Source organism: Bubalus kerabau, chromosome 18 (genome assembly GCF_029407905.1).
Source record: "Bubalus kerabau isolate K-KA32 ecotype Philippines breed swamp buffalo chromosome 18, PCC_UOA_SB_1v2, whole genome shotgun sequence".
Lineage (NCBI taxonomy): Eukaryota > Metazoa > Chordata > Mammalia > Artiodactyla > Bovidae > Bubalus > Bubalus kerabau.
In genome coordinates, this window is record NC_073641.1 from 12,468,261 (window position 1) to 12,492,103 (window position 23,843).

At 41.5% G+C, this 23,843-nt stretch overlaps 1 long non-coding RNA gene across 4 annotated transcripts in view; it reads left to right on the forward strand.

Annotated features, from left to right (window-relative positions):
* Positions 1-842: 842 nt before the first annotated feature.
* LOC129633006 (uncharacterized) overlaps positions 843-23,843 on the forward strand; it is a 188,715-nt gene continuing 165,714 nt past the window's right edge. For 2 of the 4 annotated variants that reach the window (XR_008704800.1, XR_008704798.1), the window contains exon 1: positions 843-975. This is a non-coding gene — a long non-coding RNA (uncharacterized LOC129633006). Of the gene's footprint in view, positions 976-1,220; positions 1,642-7,283; positions 7,783-23,843 lie in introns of those variants that run through there. The other 2 variants (XR_008704801.1, XR_008704799.1) reach the window with 2 other exon arrangements.

Below are 23,843 nucleotides of genomic sequence, written 5' to 3' on the forward strand. Positions count from 1 at the left end.
AAAATCTGTCACTGCTTCCACTTTTTCCCCTTCTATTTGCCATGAAGTGATGGGACTGGATGCCATGATCTTCGTTTTTTGTATGTTGAATTTTAAGCCAGCTTTTTCACTCTCTCCTTTCACCCTCATCAAGATTTTCTTTAGTTCCTCTTCACTTTCCTAATTCAGTATGACTCACTTCCTTATAAAAAGGGGGAATTTGGATACAGAGATATGCACACAAGGAGAATATCATGTGACCATCAAGGCAGAGGTTGGGGTGATACATCTACAAGATAAGGAACACCAAAGATTGTCTGCAAACTACCAGAAGCCAGGGTAGAGGACTGGGACAGATTCTTCCTCATAGCTGGCAGAAGGAACCAACCCTGCTGACTCCTTTTGTCTCTGTATGGCCAGGGCACTCAAGATAGCTGCTCTCTTGCCCTCTGCCCAGCCCCCCTGCCTGACCAGTGCCTGTTTCACCTGTATCTTATCCACCAGATGGACCTTTCTACATACATGCCTCAGGCCCCAGCTGGTGATTGTTCTCATCAAAGGGGCAGTGAGGAGCAAGCCCCCCTCGTGGGATTCCCTGGTAACTAATGAGCCTAGTCAGTCAGTTCAGTTGCTCAGTCATGTCCAACTCTTTGCGACCCCATAAATCGCAGCATGTCAGGCCTCCCTGTCCATCACCAACTCCCGGAGTTCACTCAAACTCACGTCCATCGAGTAGGTGATGCCATCCAGCCATCTCATCTTCTGTCATCCCCTTCTCCTCCTGCCCCCAGTCCCTCCCAGCATCAGGGTCTTTTCCAATGAGTCAACTCTTCACATGAGGTGGCCAAAGTACTGGAGTTTCAGTATTAGCATCACCTGAGGCCAATTCCTCTGTAACTGGTAATCCCCTTCCCCTCCCAGCAAAGACAGCTGCCATGTCCTGCTTGCCCTCAGCGGCACACGGTGGATGTCACTCCAAGACCTTGCTTCAGACATGTAAGATCCCCCCATCCATTAAACTTCTGTTACTGACTTTGGGTTCTTTCCTCCATCTTAAAGCTGGGCAAGCACAGGCCTTGCAGGGACGCAACCCAGCACTTGGCCAGACAGCCTGGAGATGGAGGAAACTGCCCTAAACGCTGAGATATTGGGAGATACAGGACAGGGAATGGAAAGTGGTGGGAGCTGACCACCAGCATGGGGGCCCAAAAATTGTGGGTGTAATACCAGGGTGGCCATTCACTGACATGTGGGGCCCGAGAGTTGTGGAGGTGATCCTGAAAGTTTCGGGGAAAACCTTCTGTTGGCTCTCCACTTGTTTGTGGGGTTCTGTGGTGGTTGTCCTTGCTGAATGGGGGCTGCCAAGAGATCCAAAGAACAATGGCCCCTAAGGACTTTGCTGTGGTATCCGAGTGAGCCTCCTGTAATTGGTTAAGTTAAGCTCTCTAGAAGGAATTGGTATTTCTCTTGGGCCTTTAAGATGGAAGTCTATGGTAGCTGGGTTCCAAAAGCAAGTATCCCATGAGAAACAGGCCTTTATGAATTAAACTTGGAAGTACACAGTGTCACCTCCACTGTCAGTCATAAGCCCTCCCAGATTCAAGCGAAGGAACCCAGACCCCCCATATCACAGAGTAAGGAGAGTTAAAAATCACACTAAAGGTATGTAGCATGGGACTTACTGTTATGACTAGTTTTGAAAACCAAAACCTTTTTTCAAGGGCCTTAAAGTAAAGCACTATTTATCTGTGATTGCTCTCAGGTTGCTTTTTATACCCTTTGTGAATAAATGTACTTAAAAATATAACTGCACCTCTCTCTCCTTTAATCTACATTTAAAAATGTAGTTTATTTGTTGTATTTTGCCCCTAGTGAATAGTTACTTAAGAATGAAGTAGTCCTTGTTTCACCAGTAACTTTATGACCTTAAGTTTCCTCATCTGTAATAACAGTCTGCTTTTGTTGGGATGTTGTAAGAGTTAAACACATCAATCCAAGTAAAACAATTCGTATGATGCCTGCTTCATGGTGAGCGCTCCTTATACAATAACTGCTACCGCGGTCATCATCGTAGTCAAGGTATAAGTGGCCCATATAAGGTTTTTTTTTTCCACAGCAGATATAAGGGGTATCTTGCTTTGATTAAAAAACGCTCATTATTGTATTGTTTTAAAATTTCAAATAACCTTAAAGGAAGATGTGGGATAATAAAAAGCTGATAAAAGAGGTTGGTAGAATGAATTTAACTGGATTTGAAGAATAGTATGTTGAATTGGTGTCAATGAAGTTTTTGAAAAACCAAAATGGAAAGGAAGGCCAGTGAATCTTAAATTGAAAGAATGGGCTTTGGAAGAGTTGATTTTATTTTGAAATACTCAGTGGTGTCACCTAGGACCCCCATTTCCAGTCCTCTAACTCTCATCTCTGGAAGATTCAGGTGAACTTGGCTCAGACACACCAGCCCCCTTCCCGTGACTCTTCCCATGTCCTGCTGCTTATAAGCCTGGCTCTCTCGTTTCCACTCATGTCTTTCCAGGGCCATCTATATTTTATCTTTTATATTCTCTTGGAGAAAAACATTGCTTTTTCCAGCATTTAAAAGAAATGGAATCCCACAGAAGACATTTATCACAATTCTTATAGGTCTATTAAAGGCTGGCGCCGGTAAAGTTTCACACTGTGAAGCATTTAAGACCTCGTTCTCTGGCTTCCTCATCACCCTTCACTATTTATTACCTGCAAGGCTGGACTCTAGTTTCCAGATCCTCCCAGACTTGATTAGCCCCCTAGGAGGCATGTATCAGTGTACCAGCTAGAGTAAGTAATCATAAAAAATCAAACAGAGAGAATTTGGGAGAAACAAAAGAAGGTCTTCATATATATGAAACTCAAGAAGACTCTTGAGAGTCCCTTGGACAGCAAGGGAATCAAACCAGTCAATCCTAAAGGAAACCAACCTTGAATATTCATTGGAAGCACTGATGCTGAAGCTCTGATACTTTGGCCACCTGCTGCAAAGAGTCAACTCATTGGAAAAGATCTTGATGCTGGGAAAGACTGAGGGCAATATAAGAAGTGGGTCTCAGAGGATGAGATGATTGGATGATATCACTGACTCAATGGACATGAGTTTGTGCAAATTCAGAGATAGTGAAGGACAGGGAAGCCTGGTGTGCTGCAGTTCATGGGATCATAAAGAGTCAGACACAGCTTAACATCTGAACATCAACAACACACTGTTTTAACTGGGGAAATGCAGTTTGACTGGAGGAGGCTAATATAGGCTGTATGTATATTACTTTTGCATTTTATCTTGACACCAGCCCTGTGAAGTGAGTGCTATTATTATGTCCCATTTTACAGATGAGGGAACTGAAGTACAAGTCAAGCAGCCAAAGTTACTTGAAGCTGTGGTGTCTTAACTACGGAAACGTCACCTTTATTATTCTGTTTTACGTTATTCATAACTCTGTAAGTTCTTTCCCACTCTTAGGCTAAGAAATTTTCAGACTTCAATTGCTTTAAGGAAGAGTTGTATATATTCTGTGATCTTCAGGACTCTTTCTCACCTTTTGGGGAGGTACCTATGAGCCCCTCTATTGAGAAGTTAGTTCTCTCCTAATGTTGCCTTTTTAAAGTGCTTTTCATATACTTACTTAAAATATTTTAATAGAGAAATCAACAATGTGTAAGAGTTATAAATGAATCAATATTCCATAAAAGATGTTCATTAGGAAGATAAGACCGCCCTAGTTTTTTGGCAATTATTTTATGATATTTCTGATTAATGACTTCATCTGGGCCATTTCAGTGTTCAGTAGTCTTCATTTGTTAGTGTTGATTATAGGATGCTATGCCTCGTTGGAATCTGACTCTTTTTGACCAACAAATGTGTATTAAAATCAATACAAATGTCATTAGCATCCCAATATCATGAGAAATAATATAACCATTTCTCATGCCTTCAGTTTATTAAAATTTGCTAAAGTGTGAAATATGTAGGACAAGTAATGATGTTTTAATCTTTCACCAAGGTAACAATTGAAAGCTGATTGATTCCATTCAGTAATTATAAAATCAGAATGATGGAAGATTGTAATCAAGAAGGATTCATTCTCCTACTTTGTCACTCCTCCATGCAAGATAAAATTCTCATTTGCATCATCTCTTTTATCTGAAAAGAAATCAAACTTCTATTTGCTTCACTAAATCCAGGAGATAGATAATAGCTTTCCTGACTCTGGAGGGGATGATGAGGCGGCTGCTGCCTACTAATAGGAGAGAGGAAGGGACAGTCCTTCTTTAGGACTAGATTGTCTCAGTGAGAAGGGCCAACTCGGATGGGATCTAAATATTCAAGCAATTACATTCTTCCAATTTCAGCATGACCTACCAAGTGAGACAGGGGCTTTTCTATTGTGGTCCAGCCCTTTCTATCTTCTTTAAGACAACCCTGGGGGGATGTAGCTGGATAAACATTTTAGGATTGCAGTCAATTTGCTTGGTTTGTAGAGCACCAGAGGTTGGGGGCCTTCTTTTGTTCTCAAAAGGCTGGCACACATCCTAATTTCCTTGTCTTTGAATGTGGTTGACTATGTTCCTGGTGTCTGCCCCAAGTTGCCTTTCTCTCTCAAGGAGCCTGATCTGTGTAAGAACTTGGATTCTTGTTAGAAAGTCTTTTTCCTAGTTGACTCAAACAGATGTCCATCTGTCCTTTGGAGCTCCCAGTTCCCACTCTACCAGCCACACTGATTAAACATCTATAGGATCTGATTATATAGAGTTTAGAAGTGTGTAATGCATCTCACAAATTAATCAGGAAGTATTTGCATTCTCAGAGGACTTGGAGGCTCTAAAGACTTTAATACAGTTGAGGATGGGAAATCTGGGGCTAAGGATCCTTTTAGAGTTCAGGGAGTAAGGAGAGAACATTGGGGGTAATTCAGCTCTTCACTAGACAAATATCTACTTTTATTGTTTTATTGCAGCTACTGACCTTCCAACAGATTTTCTGTGGGAAGTAGAGCACTGTGGGAAGATGATTATTTTTGGAGGCAGGTAGACCTGAATTTGAATCTCAGGTCTAATAGTTACCAGCCATGGGATCTCTCATCTGTAAACTTAGAAAAATAGTGCTTGTTTTTCAGGGTTGTCCTGTGCATTAGATATATTTCATGTCTATTATGGTGCCTGATATACTGTAAGGGCTAAATATATGGAACATTATGTTGTTTTTGTTCAGTCGCTAAGTCGTGTCTGACTTTCTGTGATCTCATGGACTACAGCACGCCAGGCTTCCCCGTCCTTCACCATCTCCCAGAGCTTACTCAAACTCATGTCCATTGATTCAGTGATGCCATGCAACCATCTCATCCTCTGCGGTCCCCTTCTCCTCCTGCCTTCAATCTTTCCCAGGATCAGGTCTTTTCTAATGAGTTGGCTGTTCCCATCAGGTGGCCAAAGTATTGGAGCTTCAGCTTCAATCCCTCCAGTGAATATTCAGGATTGATTTCCTTTAGGACTGACTAGTTTGATTGCCTTGTAGTCCAACAGACTCTCAAGAGTTTTCTCCAACACTACAGTTCAAAAGCATCAATTCTTCATCACTCAGCTTTCTGAGATTGTAATCTCAGAATCTCAGAAGGTCCAACTCACACATCCATACAAGACTACTGAAAATACCTTAACTTTGACTATATGGACCTTTGTCGGCAAAGTAATGTCTCTGCTTTTTAATACGCTGTCTAGGTTTGTCAGAGCTTTTCTTCCAAGGAGCAAGCGTCTTTTCTGCAGTGATTTTGGAGCCCAAGAAAATAAAGTCTGTCACTGTTTCCATTGTTTCCCCATCTATTTGCCATGAAGTGATGGGACTGGATGCCATGATCTTAATTTTTTGAATGTTGAGTTTTAAGCCAGCTTTTTCACTCTCCTTTTTCACCTTCATCAAGAGGTTCTTTAGTTTCTCTTCACTCTCTGCCTTAGGGGTGGTGTCATCTGCATATCTGAGGTTATTGATACTTCTCCTGGCAATCTTGATTTCAGCTTGTGCCTCTTCCAGCCTGGCATTTCACATGATGTACTCTGCACGTAAGTTAAATAAGCAGGGTGACAGTGTACAGCCTTGACATATTCCTTTCCCAATTTGGAACCAGTCTACTGTTCCATGTCTGGTTCTAACTGCTGCTACTTGATCTGCATACAGATTTCTCAGGAGGCAGGTCAGGTGGTCTAGTATTCCCATCTCTTTCAGAATTTTCCAGTTTGTTGTGATCCACACAGTCAAAGGCTTTGGCATAGTCAATGAAGCAAAAATAGATGTTTTTCTGGAATTCTCTTGCTTTTTCTATGATCCAACATTTGTTGGCAATTTGATCTCTGTTTCCTCTGCCTTTTCTAAATCCAGCTTGAACATCTGGAAGTTCTCGGTTCATGTACTATTGTAGCCTAGCTTGGAGAATTTTGAGCATTACTTTGTTAGCATATGAAATGAGTGCAACTATGCGGCAGTTTGAACATTCTTTGGCATTGCTCTTCTTTGGGATTGGAATGAAAACTGACCAATGGAACATTGTAGGGAGGAATATTATTGACAAATTTCAAAAAGTAAAAACTGATGGCCGCAGAAGCCAGATAGTTTACTTTGAAGATCCATGACAATCTGAGATACTGCTCAAACTATGGATATAGCTGTTTTAAACTCTGTGGAGGGACAGACTTTTCAGAATACAGGACAAAGTTTAAGATTTAGGAACACAGGGCCAGTGACTCTACTTTCTCCAGTACCTGAGAAATGGCTTTGATGATGAACATATTATCGAACCAGAACTGCTTGGCTTTGGAACTCATTTCCTTAGATGGAGGTAGATCAATTGTTCTTGTAAGTTCTAAAACAGCGATGTCAGCCCCAAATTTAGAAGGGCACTAGTTTGGCAAAAATTTAATGGTTTTCTTACCCTTGGTAGGACCCTTGCTTGCTTGGAGTATGTCTGTAGCTCTATAGGGGAAAGAGAAAAGCTAGACCAAAACACAGCATCTATAGCTATTGTGGGGGAAACTTCCTTTCTGTTAAGGATTCTTGGCTAAAACAATTGGAAACGTAAAGCAGGTGTGTCTGAGGGGCTCCCTGCTGCTCCAAACCCATGGAAACCCTGTAGCCCTCAGCCTGGTAGTTCTCATCCTAGCCTCACATTAGAATCACCTGGGGAGTGTTTAAAGAGAAAAGACTGATGCCTGCATTCCTCTATTAGACCAATTAAATGAAAAATTTTAGTAAAGGGGCCCAAACAGCCATTTTTAAAAACAACCTCTCTAGGGGATTTGAATGTCCTCTGGTTGAAGATCACTGCTCGCCCAGAACTCTCAGTACTTAATCATGCCATAAAATCTCATCTGCTTCCACGGAGGGGCAGCAGCAAATAGAAGGGTGAATAAGATCCGAAAGAGCCTGTGTATTTGCTCTGGTATTTGGTTGAGGGCATTGATCTGAGAAATAGGTCTTTTGCTAACATCACCTGGAATAGAGAGCTTATTGTTTTTTCAACCGTTAAAACCCCATAGGAGGTGAAGTGATAGGTTCTGGGAATGGGATGTCAAGATGTGTCATTCTAAATGCTGAGTTTTTAGGAAATGCTCTTCGCAGAGCGCCTCCCCTGGGCCTGATGGTTTGGCAGCTTTACATCCAGCACTTAGCTGCCCATCCCACCGGGATCCTCTCTCTGAGCTCAGAATGCCGAAAAGGGCTTTATTGATAAAGGCAGCACTTAAAACCAGCCCTACAGTGAGCTGCTTGTCATCCCCACCCAGGTGAGGACCCTGGCAGGTAGGCACCTATTGCACGAGTGTTAGCTGAGGGGGTGGACTGGAGGAATCACAATTAGAGAGTGGCTGGACCAGAGGAAGCCAAGAGGTGTTGTCAGGTTTCTCCTGTTAGTGGGGAGACTGGGGCCCAGAGGGGTAACCCCAGACAGGTGCACAGGGCTAGGCAGTGAGTTACAAAGAGCAGATCCTCATACCCAAGTTCGGACTTTTCCCATCTTATCATCTTATATTCTTCTCTCCACGTTCTTTATTCTGTTTTCTTCCTGGCCTTCTCTTCCCCTAGCTTTTTATTTGATTACTTTTTCTTTTTCTCTCTATTCCATCTGTATCATTAGGATTCTCCAGAGAAACAGATTCAATGAGATATATAAGGAAAGGTACATTGTCTTTGATACGGACTTGGGTACTGCTTACCGCTGTTTTGCCATCATGTGATGGCTGAAGACAGCATCCTTAAACTGCAGTCCCCACATGAGACTTTTGTACTTTCCTCTGACCGACCCAAAGGTATCCTTTTTAAGTTTTGTTAACATTTATAATGACATATAATGCAAAGTAAATGGAAATGTTCATTATGATCACAAAATATAAATATATATCTCACTTCAAGTATTCAGGCAGAGACAGAATGCAACCTTGCTCTGCCTTTTTGTACTATCTGGGCCCTCAATGGATTGGATGGTACCTGCCCACATTGACAACGGCTTTCTGCTTACTCAGTCCACTAATTCAAATGCTCATCTATCTCTTCCTGAAATGCCCCCACAGACATACCCAGGTAATAACACCTAACCAGACATCCGGGCATCCTGGGGCCCGGTTAAACTAATATGTAAAATTAACCATGACACCATCTTCTCCTATTTCTTCCATTCTTCTTTGTGATTTTATTGTCTTGGGTCTTCTGTCTCTAAGCCTGTGTTTTGCCCTGAGAGAGGCCTTCAGGCTGGGAAAGATCATTGATTCTTAGACTCAAACACTAACTGTTTCAGTGAATAAAATGACTGTTAAAGTTTGGGATCTGTTGTTCCAAAGTACAAAGAATTAGGTCAAAAATTAATAGAGAAGTCAATAGAAAGGAAACCCAAAGCTAAACATTTCTGAACTCCTTCGATGCTGTACGATGGAGGGGGAATGAGGCTGGTGTTCTCAAAACTCTTCATAGATGGGAACAGATGATTTTGGACAACTAGGGTGAAGTGTGAAAACTCACTTGAAGAAAACTTCTTGTGGCATCTCGGCAGGAGAACATTTTTAATATCAGTGGGATGGTTATTGCCTGCTTGGTTGGAATTTTTGTTTTCTGCATCCTTCTGTTTGAAATCATGAGGATTTGACCAGAGGGTATTTCTTTGCATTTGTAGGACATTTTGTATTTGGGATAATGCCTTCTCCCCAACATTTTAGGATGTCAAAATGTATTAAAGTGATGTGTGTTTTTCCTTTAGATCTTACCAGACCAATTCCTATAAAAGCAAAAAAAGGATAAAATGTAGATGTGAATGTATTTTTGTTCAGTTTCTTTTCTATTTTTTTAACTTTCCTGGAGTGAGTCGATTATCATAAAATTCTCTAGAGAGCCAAAGTTGGTGTTCTGGTTTAGGGAAAGTGATACCTCTTATAGGTCTTGTTGACAGGATGTAGTGGACATTAGTGTTTTTTGGTGCTTGACATCTATTCACCCTTTGTTCCATATTCCTATGTCACTTTGTCTCATATTCAAATCCTGCTCTTATACAGGAATCACCTCTTTCTCATGCTCAGATCATGCAGTTAAATAAAACTGGTCTTACTCTCAGCTCCAGGGATAGACCATAAGACCCAGGCTTAAGCCACTGTGTATATAGCATTCTCCTGCATGTAACTATTGGTTTGAGATTGGCATGTGACCTTGTGTAGCCAATGACACTATTGAGATAGGAACATGCACTGTTTTTGCATTTGAACTTGAAAGGTTATGGACTGTAACTATAATCAGTCATAAAGGGAAAGCCTGAGTGGTAACCAACACAGAAGATGGAACCTGATAGGAAAGAGAAAATATTTGCATATACTCAGAGGAGATTTAGACAATTGGAGAGAATTTGGGAATAAGCTGATGAAGATAGATGTGGGTAGAATAGTGACTCCCGAAGCATAAGTTGAGGTTCCAACATTTGATACCTGAGAATGTGACCTTATTCAGAAATAATGTCTTTGCAGATGCAATGAGGATGTAAATTAAGGTGGAGTCAGCCAGGAACAGGGTAGGCCCTTAGTCTTAGATGATTGATGTCTTGATAGCAAGAGGAGAAGCAATATAGAGAGACCATGCCATATGAAGAGGAGTGTGCCATTTGATGATACAGGCATACACAGGAAAAAAAGGTCATGTGACCATCAAGGTGTAGATGTTTCTGCAAGCCAAGGAATGCCAGGGTTGTTGGCAAACACTAGCAGGTAGGAAGGAGTAAAGAAGGCTCCTCTTTGGAGGCTTCAAAGCGAACATGGTCTTGCCGACACCTCGATTTCAGACTGTGAATAGTAAATTTCCAGAACAGTGTGATAATAAATTTCTCTTATTATTTTTTAAAGGAATCCCCACCCCCTTGAGCTGTAGGTCTCAGCAGTGGACTTATTAATTTATTTATTGCAGTGAAAGCACAAGAGTCCTAACCCATGAACTTCCAGGGAATCCCCAGTTTCTCTTGCTTAAAGCCACCAAGACTGTGGCATTTTGTTATGGCAGCCCTGAGAAATTAATACAGTGGGTGCACGCATGCTAAGTTGCTTCAGTCATGTCCAACTTTTTGTGACCCCATAGATTGCAGCCTGCCAGCCTCCAGCTGTCCATGGGATTCTCCAGGCAAGGAAAATGGAGTAGATTGCCATGACCTCCTCCAGGGAATGAATACAATAGAAAAAATGAGCATGTGGAAAAAAAGAACTTTTTTTTAAACTCCAAGGAAAATAAAAACTTAATATGATTTCAGTTCAGTCACTCAGTCATGTCCGACTCTTTGCGATCCCATGGACTGCAGCATGCCAGGCTTCCCTGTCCATCACCAGCTCCCGGAGCCTACATGACTTGGCTGTTAAGAATTTAATAGTCATAGTATTATAAATGTTGATTTTTAATCTTACCAAAATTATACTGGAAAGGATATTTGTGTGGTGGGGTCTGTGTGTATATGTGCATGAAATCGTCTTCCATAGTATACAGTCAGTATAAAATGCCTAAGGTGAGACATCAAGAAGTAGCAACATACACACATCATTCAGAAACGTGGAGGTAGAGAGTTAACGATTCAGTTGAAAGAGTTGAAAGTAGTTGCCTCTTAGGAGCAGGAAACAAGAGGTAGATGCTGTGGGGACTGCTGTTTTTTGGAATGAGACTTGCAGAACTATTTGACTCTTTAGGCTATGTGCACGAATAACCTTCATATGAAGAAAAACTGCTTTAAAAGGAAAGGAAAATTTGAATCTATGAAGCAAAAGACTTTAGAACTAAGGAATGTGATGACCTTGGGCAAAAGTAGAAAATAATACATGTATTTTGGGGCCTAGTGATCCATCGATCTACATCTGTTTCCTCAGCAATGGGGGAGGAGGGCACAGGGGAACGTCAGAGTTCTTTTACAAAGCCTTCACATCTCCCTTTGTCCTATATTCAAATTCTGCGCTTAAAAGAAATGAGAAAATCTGTTACTCTGAGTTTGTAATTACAGTCTGGAGCCATAAAGTTCATTTTAACAGAGGTCTTTCATTAAAACTGAAGGAGATTCTCAAGATGAATGGCATATATGTATATACATTTCTTGGGAGTGGGAGTTACAGGCATTTTCTTCTCCCACCGGAATTCTGAGTCAGATTTTTTTCCCCAACTAGTAGCTGAGAGTATTTGGCCTCTCATAGTGATCTTAAGGCAGCGGTCCTCTCGGCTCTGGACTCCAGCTAGTCCTTAATCCTCCTGGGAGGGCACAAGTGTCCAGCCTGCACTGCTGCGTTTCACCATCAGAGGGCAGTAGGGCCCCAAGTGCCCAGGAAAGGAGGGGGAAAGATGCTTAGCACCTGGAGAGTGGGAGGAAGTGTCTCGCAGTGTTTGCACTTAAAGCATCCCGGTAGCTAGATATTGCCTTGGTACAAATGTGTGTTTTCATCTAAATTTTGTGCCAATCCAAAAAGGCAGGAAGTTTGATCTTAATGCATTTGCCATGGCTATTTATTCCACTAGGACTCAGGAATTTATTAGGGAAATGAAGAGGATTGCAAGAATAAGTTTAGATTGGCATTTCCCCATTTTCCTGCTTGTAGAATAGATTCAGTACCTATTTTGAAAGAACACGGTGTCAGCTGGAATGATGCACTGCTTTCTTCCCTATTTTTCTAAAATAGATGTGCTTCTTACACGCATGGATAGACCATTTACCTCTGAATTGTATCTCAGGGACAAATCTGGCTTATTAGCGCCCTTATTTGTAAACGGCCAACCCAGTTCCCTGTGCTGTTGCAACGCTATCTTGATGGGTTGCTGTGAAAATGTGAAGATGTCTGTCAGGCAGGAAAAATTATGTAAAAATGATGTGGGTTTAGAAAATGGGATCGACAAAATGTAATAAACTCCTCCTGGGCTGAAGAGCAGAGCTGCATATGTAATGAAGTACTTTAGGATTACGTCACCTTTTATATAACATCTGGCAGTGACTTTTATTTCAGAGCTAATTTGAAGAAGCCAGGCTCTTTTCTTTTCCCCTCCCCATGACGGCCTTTATCTGAAAGAAGAAACAAAGGACTGTTACATTTTGCATGCAAAGAAAGTCAGAGTGGCTAGATAACTCCCTTAGGGTAATGGAGAGAGGAAAAAGAAATTGAAAAAGGTCAGGTGAACACAGCAGAAGGAATGAAGAGGTTTGTGTGATTCTTAGTGGAATTGGACCAGTCTAAGCAACCAGAGAGGTAACCTGGGTGGCTCTCCCCTTCTCTCTTCCCTCCTCTGCCTCTATAGACCCAACCCAAGAGTGTTCTGGGAAGAGTCATTATCTGAAGTAAAAAATTGAGAAAATTATTGAGATCATTTAGAAAAGTCCTAAATTTCTTCCTTTGGAGGAAAAAAGGCTTTCCTCTAAACCAACACCTGTCTTCCCTAGTAATATCCAGACTTTCTGAATAATAGATTATTCAGATGGTCAGCTCACTATTTATATTTGTCTCTACAGACAGTGGGAAGGTGTTCAGTGACATTGAATGGGACTTCATTCCTTTGAAGCCAGGAACCAGGAGGGGAGAAGACCCTCTTTTCACCTCCCCTTTCTCCACTCTCATAGCATCTCTGTGCATGCTCTCTGTACAACCTGGACCCTGCTAAGTTATATTTGTCAGTCTCATTGTATTCCTTCGTCATGTTGTTTTAAAGTCTCTCATTCTTGCTTCAACCTTAGAAATGCCCTTTTCTGCATTTTGAGACCATGTCTGTAATTCAGAAGAGGTGGTATCTTTACTTTTCCACCTAATGAATTCTCAACAATGTGGTTGAAGGTCATTTGGGTGTTTGAAATTTGAACAATAGATTTGCATGCTATAGGGAAGAATTTGTTCTCAGGGAGCTAAAGTATATGATGAAATCCCTAATTATGGTTTCTGACAGAGCCACCTCCTTCAGGCCTTGGCAACCCTGTGGGTGGGTGAGGACAGGTGCATGGACTGGAGTGGGTGGCAGCTGCCAGTTGTGGTTTGGGGAAGTTAATCCAGGAATCTATCCTTCCAAGACTGGGCTTTTCCTCTAAGCTCAGTCTGGAAGGGCAAGGGCTGCAGTAAGAGGACTGGTTCTCATCCCACATCCAAGAATAACCACATGTGACCGCCATGACATGGTGGACATGGGTTTGGTCGAGCAGTGCCATGGATAGGGTTGGTCAAAGGATACCCTCAGGGATGGGGATCCCATGTGAGCTGGCAAACTTCAGGCTCTGTGGCCTGTGATCTCTGGAGGCCTCAGTGACAGATGATGGCCCTTCACCTTGGCCATGTAGGTTCGTCTCTAGCAATCGTAGGAAGAGATGCTAGGGGAGGAGATCCTTCTATTCTCTCAACTGGAACCCGGCCCCTTCTCCCAGTAGTGGTGGCTGCCTGGCATGAGATAATTCTATCATTATTCTAAGGTAATTTAGGAAAGACTGAATTTTGAGTATGAACTATTTGAACATGTCAGTGTTTAATAGCTGCTAGTGTGGTAGTCTGGTTATGTGTTGCTGCATTTAATTACATCTCATAATTTTGTGGATCAGAAATTTGGGCAGTGCTCGGCTGGGTGGCTCTTCCGCTCCACCCGGCATTGACAGAGGTTACTTGGTGCTCTTCAGTTGCTGGCTGGTGTAGGCTGAGGGTTTAGATTATTTTCTCCACATGCTTGATGTCTTGACAGGAATGGCTTTGGCCCTTTTTCCCTCTCCATGCTGTTTTAGCATCTCACCTGCTCTCCTTACGAAGGCAATTGAATTTTTACACAGTGCCTTGCTTAGGACTCTGAAAGGAAAAGGAGGAAACAGTCAGTCTCTTAAAGACTGGACTCAGACTTGGTATGGCACCAATTCTGCTATATCTCAGTGGTCAAAGAAGTCACAGGGCAACCCAGAATCTAGAAGAGTGGAAACAGATCCTACCTCCCAAGGAGCGGTGTGTCAAGAATTTGTGGCCATTCTTGACCCACTACATGTGGGCTGCATAAATGTAGACCATGTGAAGTGGAAGAATAGACCATACGAGGGTGAGGGGGGACTCTTCCTTGTCTTTGCTTCTTAACTAGGAATCAGTTTTCCCAAGGGAACTGGGCTCATTTGGAGAACTAAAGTCTCCATTTGTGCTGCCACTTGAGGAAAATGTACTTCTGCTGAACGAGGGTGGTATTGATGTTTGTGTCCCCGTTTGTGCTTTTGGTCCAAAGTAAAGCTCTTGTGAAAGTGCTCAGCAGAACAATTGGTAGGCGCATTGGTGAAACGTAAGTGGATCTTCTGAAGGACACTTTGGAGAGGATATTGGCAAATTTCCAAAGAAAGAGTTGGACCATTTCTCATTTTCTCCACTGTGTCACACAGCTGTGCCAATGGCTAAACAAGCAATGGATTCAACAGGTTTTGAAAACTTTTTAGGTTTTTCCTTTTATATAGAGCAGAGGAGGGGGAAAAAGAGAAAATTTTTTTTCCCCCAGTTTGATGTAACTACTTATAATTTTCCTTTGTCTATAAGTTCAATGCAAGATCCTAGCACAAGCCTTAGTAAACAAGACAGCAATAGTGTGCTTTTCACTATTGTGGTGGTTTAGTCACAGTTGTGTCCGACTCTTTGAGACCCCATGGGCTGTAGCCCTCCAGGCTCCTCTGTTCATGGGATTCTCCAGGCAACAGTACTGGAGTGGGTTTCCACTTCCTTCTCCAGGGGATCTTCCCAACCAAGGAATCGAACACAGGTCTCCTGCACTGCAGGCAGATCCTTTTCTGACTGAGCTCGAGAGAAGCCACTATTGTAGATATGAATCAATACTGGCCGTGTCATGAGGTTCTCTTTCGGACACCCATTTAATGGAACTAATTATTTTATTTTATTGAAGTTTAGTTAATTTATAATGTTATATTAGTTTCAGATGTACAACACACTGACTCAGTTATATACGTACATACATATATATGTTCTTTTTCAGATTCTTTTCCCTTATAGGTTATTACAAAATGTTAACTACAGTTCCCTGTGATATACAGTAGGCCCTTATTGGCTCTCTGTTTTATATCCAATAGTGTGTGTGGGTTAATCCCAACCTCCTAATTTATAACTAATTAATTTTTGAAAAGATATGCCAATAGCACACATTTTAAGGGAACAAAAGGGTACAGAATAAAAATCTTCCCCACATTCCTATCCCTGAGTCTCCTTGAAGGCAGTCATTCTGTTTTGAATGTACTTCTAGATAGATTATGTGCAAGTACAAATACGCCAACATACATTTGTGTAATTATAGGGTATATAACTAAATACAGTGGTGTTTTCCCCCTTATCAGTGGTTTTGATTTCTGAGGTTTCAGTTCCCTGTAGTCAACTGAGGTTCACAAATATTAAATGGAAAGTTCCAGAAATAGACAATTCATACGTTTTATGTGTTTGTTTATTTATTTTTGGCTGCCCCGGGGCCTTCATTGCTGCAGCAGGCTTTCTCTAGCTGCGAGCGCCAGGTGGCTGCTCTCTAGTTGTGGTGCAAAGGGCTCTCATCGCGGTGGCTTCTCTTGTTGCAGACCATGGGCTCTAGGGCTCATGGGTGCATGGGCTTAGTTGCTCTGTGGTGTGTGGGATCTTCGCAAACCAGGGATACAGGATTGAACCTGTGTCCCCTGCATTGGCAGCCGGATTCTTAACTGCTGGACCACCAGGGAACTCCCAATTTGTAGGTTTTAAATTGTGCACTGTTCTGTGTAGTGTGACAACATCTTGCACTATCCCCTCTGTTCCATGAGGGATGTGAATCATCACATCCACTCTAGTGCCCATCTTGATATGAAATAACTGTTGCCGGATTGCACTGCTCCTGTTATTTCACTTAACAATGGGCCCAGAGTGCAAGGATAGCGATGCTGGCAATTTGGGTATGCTGTAAAGCGCTTCCTTTAAGGCCTTACACTTGTACCATGAGATATTTTGAGACAGAGAGAGAGAGAAACAGAAAGAGGGCAGGCCACATTCACATAACTTATTTCAATTTGTTGTTATAATTATTCTATTTATTATTAGTTATTGTTGTTAATCTCTTGCTGTTGCTGCTAAGTCACTTCAGTCGTCTCCGACTCTGTGCAACCCCAGAGACGGCAGCCCACCAGGCTCCCCCGTCCCTGGGATTCTCTAGGCAAGAACACTGGAGTGGGTTGCCATTTCCTTCTCCAATGCATGAAAGTGAAAAGTGAAAGTGAAGTCGCTCAGTCGTGTCCGACTCTTAGTGACCCCATGGACTGCAGCCCACCAGGCTCCTCTGTCCATGGGATTTTCCAGGCAAGAGTACTGGAGTGGGGTGCCATTGCCTTCTCCATGTTAATCTCTTACTGTACCTAATTTATAAATTAAACTTTATCATAGTTCTTATACATACATACCCATGGTATGTATGGCGTGAATGTATAGGAAAAACATAGTATATAAAGGGTCTGGTATTATCTGTGGTTTTAGGCATCCACTTATCTCTTACAGATAGTGGCTGGGGGCTGGGGGGGACTCCTGTATCCTTTCCCTCCACAAGCTGAAGCATGCTGTATACTGTTTTATACCTTGCTTTTTTGTGAAATAATATGTTAGATATTGTTCCATATTAGTAAATATAAATTAACCTCTTTTTCCTAAGAGCTGCATAATATTTTGTTGCATGAACATACTATCATATATATATATGTGTATGTGTGCATGTATTTATATACATATTATATGCATATATATACATAAATTTAAACCAGTTTCCTATTGATAGATATTTAGATTGTTAATCTTTTGCTATTATAAGCAACACCACAATGAATAGTCTCTGGTGTGCAATAATATTTGTGTGTATGTGAGACAGTATGTAGAAATGGAATTGTGGAGTGAGGGGTACGGACACTGTAATTTTTATATCTGTTATCAGATACTTCTCCAGGAGTTTCTATTAATTTATATTTCTCTACCCAGCTCTCATTTTAGATTCTGGAGATTGTCAATGGAATCTGTTCCATTGGAGGTCATAGGTGAGGAAATAGGATGCAAGATTGAACAAGGAAAGATGGATATTTGTGTTTATATATCAGCCTCATAAAATGAGATTTCTAAATAGTTTACCAAATATTTTGGCAAAATAGACTGACTGTCAAGCGGTCCTCTCTGCCAGGAAGCCTGCCACATGGAGTAATGAGAAGATTGGACTTTGCGATAAGAATCCGCTTCTAGTCTGACACTGCCAGTGCTCACTGTGGGATCTTGATTAAGCAATCAGCCTTTCTTTGAGCTCAGTTTTCTTGTTTGTCAAATGAGTATTTTGAGTGAATGATCTCTGAAGAATCTTTGAATCCAAAATTATTTAGTTCTATGAAACTCCCTTCACTTGTTACAATAAAAGCTCTTAGAGAGGAATAGCTATATAATTTGCAAGGCCTCATACAAAATGAAAAAGTAGAGCCCCCTATTCAAAGATTATTAAGAATGTCAAGATATCTACAAAGGAGCATTAAGCCAAGTGTGGGCCCTTGTAAGTGCAGGGACCCTGTGTACCTGTGCATAAGCGCATGAAACTGGTCCTGCTCCTTTAAAGACCCTGCCTCTAAATCAATGGTTTATTTCTGCTTAAGCTTTTGGTGGCAGTTTGACTAAGACATGTGCTTGAGACCTCACCCCCAGTCCCAGTCATTCTTTTCTGGAGAAAGTTACTTTGGTCCATAGCCCCTTACCAAAGAAGCTACTCTAAACCTTATCTTGTGCAGTGGGCACCTGATGATTGGACCAGATGTAGACACCTGACTCAAAGGCAGCCAGTTCATAGGCTGATGAGCTTGTAGGTAGCTAACAGGCAAGGCTTCTGACCAATAGGAGTTAAGTGGTTACAGTGGGAAACAAACTCTGGAATTTGATGAGAAATATGGAGAGGATGAGACAGCCAGATTGGGGTTTAAGGATGAGAGTTGGGGCAGATAGGTAGAAAAGAGAGAAGCCACACATTGCCCTGTGTAACTGAATCGTGAGCCCTCATGACTTGAGGTAGCCTAAGTGAAGTTATTTCTGTCCTTTGGAACCCAAAGAGCATAAGCACCCCAGTGTAAGGCTAGAGCATAGCTTTAGCCTGTTAATGTTTAAGCCACCTAGGGAGTGGGACTTAAGAACAATTAGAAGTATGGAAATAGATAAAAAAAAGCTCCCAAATCCTGTTTCTCCTTCACCTGCCAGCTACTGTGTGGGAATCAGCTGGTGAGTATCCTGTGTGATATGAGGCAGATGAGGTGTGATCTGAGCTTATTGAGAGCTGACTTTTTGTCTTATACTGCTTCATTTATTCATGTCATCACCAACTTTCTTACATATCCCTAGGACTTTTTTTCCCCAACTTCTCCTAAGTTTTTCTTGACATATTGTTCTACTTCCAGTGGAGTAGCCCTAGGGAAAATGTAGCTGTCAAATGTATAACAAGACACACTTTTTCTTGGTATATATCTTTTTTGTTCTGTTGGGTGATGCTAATAGATCCCTGGAGTCTGCAGCAGGCTGAGGCAGGAGGTGTGCTGAATGACCTCTCCAGACCTTTCTCAGCTTTGCCATGCTAAGGAAAGGGTTTCAATACAGTCTTGTCCCAACCCTTCACTACAGAACATCTATGTAATCGTTCAATGCTTTTCCCTTTCCTTCATGGTTCAATAGAGGCTGAGTTTGTTGGTCTTCAGATGAATAACCGACTAATTTGGTCTGGAATGTCATATAACTTATCATTGACAGTAATTTGCTTTCTGGGATGCATTAAAATCTGTGGCGAGTGGGTGCATTACTTATAATAACATTTACCACACAGAATGACCTATGTAAACGAGGCGGGCATAAAGCTGAACTAGGCAAGCTGGATCTGATCCTGGTTCACTAGAATCACTGTAGCTTTGCAGCCTAGGGAAACATGACTAAGGACTCCCATCTTCTCCCAGGTGCTTCTTGGCAGGGCACGGTTTATTTATGGGGTAGATTAGGAAAACAAACCATCAGTTGGCAATAAGTGTGGAGAAAGGGACGTTTCTGTTTGCCTTTACATTAATACACTTGCCTCCAATGTCCTGCCCTGAAAAGGCTCAGGTCCAGAAAGCAAAACAAAGGTGAAAAGCCTAAGGTTCTCTGTTCTTCCTTTCCTGGGCCATTAGCTGTGCTTTGCCAAGACCCAGTGAATATTTTGGTGAGCGTCAGTGCAGGCTTGAGTCTGTGGGCGATCAGGGAGGTGGGATTACGCTGGGGCCCTGTGTGGGCAGGAAGGGGGAAAATGGACCTGGTTAATATTTCCAGGTTCAGATTTTGCTGTGATTTCTGGGAATCTAAGACTTTACCTGTCTCTGTTTTTTTTCCCTCATAAAAGGAGATGCTAACAATGATGGTACCCTTAATGTTGAGACATAATCCCCACACAGATGACTGCAATACGTCTTGTTTCCATGACATATATTCAGGTTTCTGAAAATAATAAGATTTAAAAAAATAAAATCTGTGTTTCTTTTTCGTATCTATTTATTCATTTAACTGCGTTGGGTCTTAGCTGCAGGACACAGGCTCTTCGCTGTGGCACGTGAGATTTCTTGTTGCTGTGGCTGGACTTCTCTCCAGCTGTGGGATGTGGGCTCCAGAGCATGTGGGGTCCGTAGTTGCTGCTCTAGGGTTAGTGCTTCACGGCACGTGGGGTCCTCGTTCCCCAGCCAGGGGTTGCACCTGTGTCCCCTGCACTGGATGGTGGACTTGTAATCACTGGACCCCCAGGGAAGTCCCATCATAAGGATTTTTAATCAGATCTTCTTAATAGAAGAGTTAATATGTGGGGAAATCAGACTGATTGACAAGTAACTCAGAAACACTTATCTAAGTGTGTATATGTGGGTGTGTATTATTTAACAAATATTAAGAGGCCGCAGTATTAATAGAAGAGTGGGTGGGGTGGACCAGACATTTTAAAGCACTGTCAGGAACATGCCTTCCAAGAACTTCAAAAGGAACATGGGAATAGGAGTGGGAGGAAAAGAACTCTTATGTATCTGGACCTGATTGTCCTGAGGAAGTCCAGAGGGAAAGTTAATGACTAATTCCTGCAATGGAGAGGGATTAAGGGCAACACGACTGGCATAGTGATCTCTACTAGTAGCAGTTTGGCTTATTTTATCATTTCTATTTCCCATTTGGTTATGAGAACATTCTCATAAACTTACATCTTTCACAGCCCACACACTAAGTCCTGAAAGCAATATCATTTAACTTACAACCAAATATAGACCTGTCATTGAACATAACCCATTTATACAGAATCATGGTTCCCCCTGCAAAATCCTCAAACAGAACAAAATAAATAGCATAAACAGAACACAGGGTCAAGGTCCCTCCTTTCTGTATGAGGCAGTCATGACTTTGCATCTGGTGAGTAATGAGACTCCCGCCCCCGCGAGGCGAGGCTGGTGACAGCCACCCACATGGACCCAACAGGCTCTGGTGTTGACTAGGAGAGAGGATACAATTTGTGGATTAAATGAAGTGTTTGTGAGCGGTAGAAATTAGGCAAAATTGTGAGATATTCCAGAGGCCAGAATGAATGATGAAATTGGGTGGTACGATGGAATATGTCCCTTAAAAATGTGCTCCACTTCCATTTATCCTGATTCCAAAATGTTCAAACAATTAAAAAAAATACAGAATAAAATGATACATCCTAATTTCTCATTTCTTGTGATTTTTACTCCTCTTTCCAGAGGTACTCACTGTTTGATGTATTTTAAAATGTATAGCGCTTTTATCAGAGAAGGCAATGGCACCCCACTCCAGTACTCTTGCCTGGAAAATCACATGGATGGAGGAGCCTGGTAGGCTGCAGTCCATGGGGTCACTAAGAGTTGGACATGACTGAGCAACTTCACTTTCACTTTTCACTTTCATGCATTGGAGAAGGAAATGGCAACCCACTCCAGTGTTCCTGCCTGGAGAATCCCAGGGACGGGGGAGCCTGGTGGGCTGCCGTCTATGGGGTTGCACAGAGTCGGACATGACTGAAGTGACTTAGCAGTAGCAGCCCTTTTATGCCCTAGTATATGTATGTATTCAAGTGTCTATTTTTTTTAAGTAAATGGGATATTATATACATTGTCTTGTCATTTAGTATTATGTCTTAGAGAATATAAACAGATAAGCTACACTTTAAAAAAATGTAGTGTCATTTTCCCTTAGGTGGACATTTGGCTTTCTCTACTATAAATAATACTTCAGTGAATGTCCTTGTTTACGATTCTTTGTGCACAGTTGCAAGCATTTCTCTAGAAGAGAGGCTTACTGGTAAAATTTCTGGGCAGAATTTTATGTGTATTTACCATAGTGACAGATGTTGCCAAATTGCTTTCCTAAAAGAATACTGATTTTCATTCCTGACATCAGTGTTTGAGAATATTCATTTTTCCTATATCCTTGGCAACCTGTATATTATCAATCTTGTTAATTTTTGCCAATGTGGTGGACGAAGAAGAATGACTTAGTTGTTTTAATTTATATTTCCTTGATTAGTAAAAGTTGGGCACTTTTTCCTGTACTAATTGATCATTTGCATTTGTTCTGTGAAATGTCTGTTCTTTTCCATTGCACTTCTCTTTTCCCTCTGGTAGTGGTATTTTATTTTCTCACAGTCACTCCTTATGTATTTTCTGGATATAAATTACTTGGATTTTAAACATTTCACATATTTTATGTATTTTGAAATTTGCCTGTTTTTCCTTTATCCATGGTGTCTTATTTTTCAGAAGTTTATATAGTCGAATCTGTCAGTCCTTTCTTTTATGGGTTCATAAATTTTATACCTATTCCACGTTATAAGAATATTTTCCCTAATATTTTATAGTTGAAAAATTATTTATCTTTTTAATGAATTTAGTATATCGTTTGGTGTAATGTGTGAGGTAGGAAAACTCCTTTTTTTTCTGGAACAAATTCTCATTCATACCCAACTCTGATCCATCCCACATATGGCCCTGTGTTGCCTTAGATTTATGGAGCCTTGGGACATCCGTACTGAGAACCCCTAAAATTGTATGCAGAATCCTCTGTGATGTGTATAGGTGTATTTTATCCTGTGAGGCGAGCCCTTAATGTTTATCAGATTCTTGAAAGGATGCATGGTTCAAAAATGTGACGAAGCCTTGTGTTGTCTTTCTTCTACTTTTCATGGCAAAGTCTCAGTGAGGCAACTTTGTGTCTATATTCCTTTGCAAACTTTTTCCTTTTCATTTCTTAAAATCTTCTCATTTACTATTAGTAGCATTTTCCATGAATTCATTCAACAATTGTAAAGTGAGCACCTACCACATCAGGCATGGTATCAAAAAGTTCACTAAGGCTAGAAGTTGCCTTCAACTGACTAATAGTCTAGTTGAGAAAACACAAATACCTCTCAACTTATTAGAATATAGACTGATAAGTGTCAGGATGATGCTATGCACAGAGCAATGTGAGAGTCTATCGCAAAAAGCAAATCCTAGATTTTCTTTTCTTTTCTTGCCATGCCACACAGCTTGTAGGCTCTTGGTTGCAGTGTTAGTTAATCTTAGTTTCACCTCAGCAGGGAAAGCACAGGGTCTTAACCATTGGACTGCCAGGGAATTCCCTAGATTTGTGTGTGTGCGCGCACGTGTGTATGGAGTCATTTCAGAAAGATCATTATGGCATCACTTGGGAGAATAAAGAGAAAGCAAAGAGACCCATTAGGAAGCTGGTCTGTGTTTCCATGGGAGAGAAATCGGAGAAATGTTAGGGACTGAGTGCAGCTGTAGAGAGGGTAAGGGAATAGGTATGGGAGATTAAGGTCATAAAATGAAGGTAGAAGAGACTGGAATTATCTGTTGAGCTCGTGAGTATGGGAATTAAAGGGGGATTAGAAGTCTGAACTAGGAGTTGCAGATGGAGTACAAGATATAAAAGTTCAGTTTAGTTTTGTACATTTGCAGTACTACATATTGATATCGAGGCAGACACAAGCATTCCTAAGTGAGGGTATGGAGAGAGCAAAGATCTGGGGAGTACCAATGTTTCAGGGGTTGGTGGAGAAAGGAGAAGTTTATAAGGTTGAGGCAGGTCTGAGAAAAATCAAGAGAAAGTATCACAGAAGGCACAGGGAGGAGAGAATTTCAAGAAAGAGGAAGTGGCCAACAGGGTGAAACACTGCAGAGAAATCAATTGATATAGAGACAGAAAAGGGTCCACTAATTAAGCAATCTGGAAATTATGAGAGCACTTTCTAGGGAGCAATAGGAGTAGATGCTAGTAGGAGATGAGACGCAATAGGGAGGGATGGTGTTGGAAGAGTG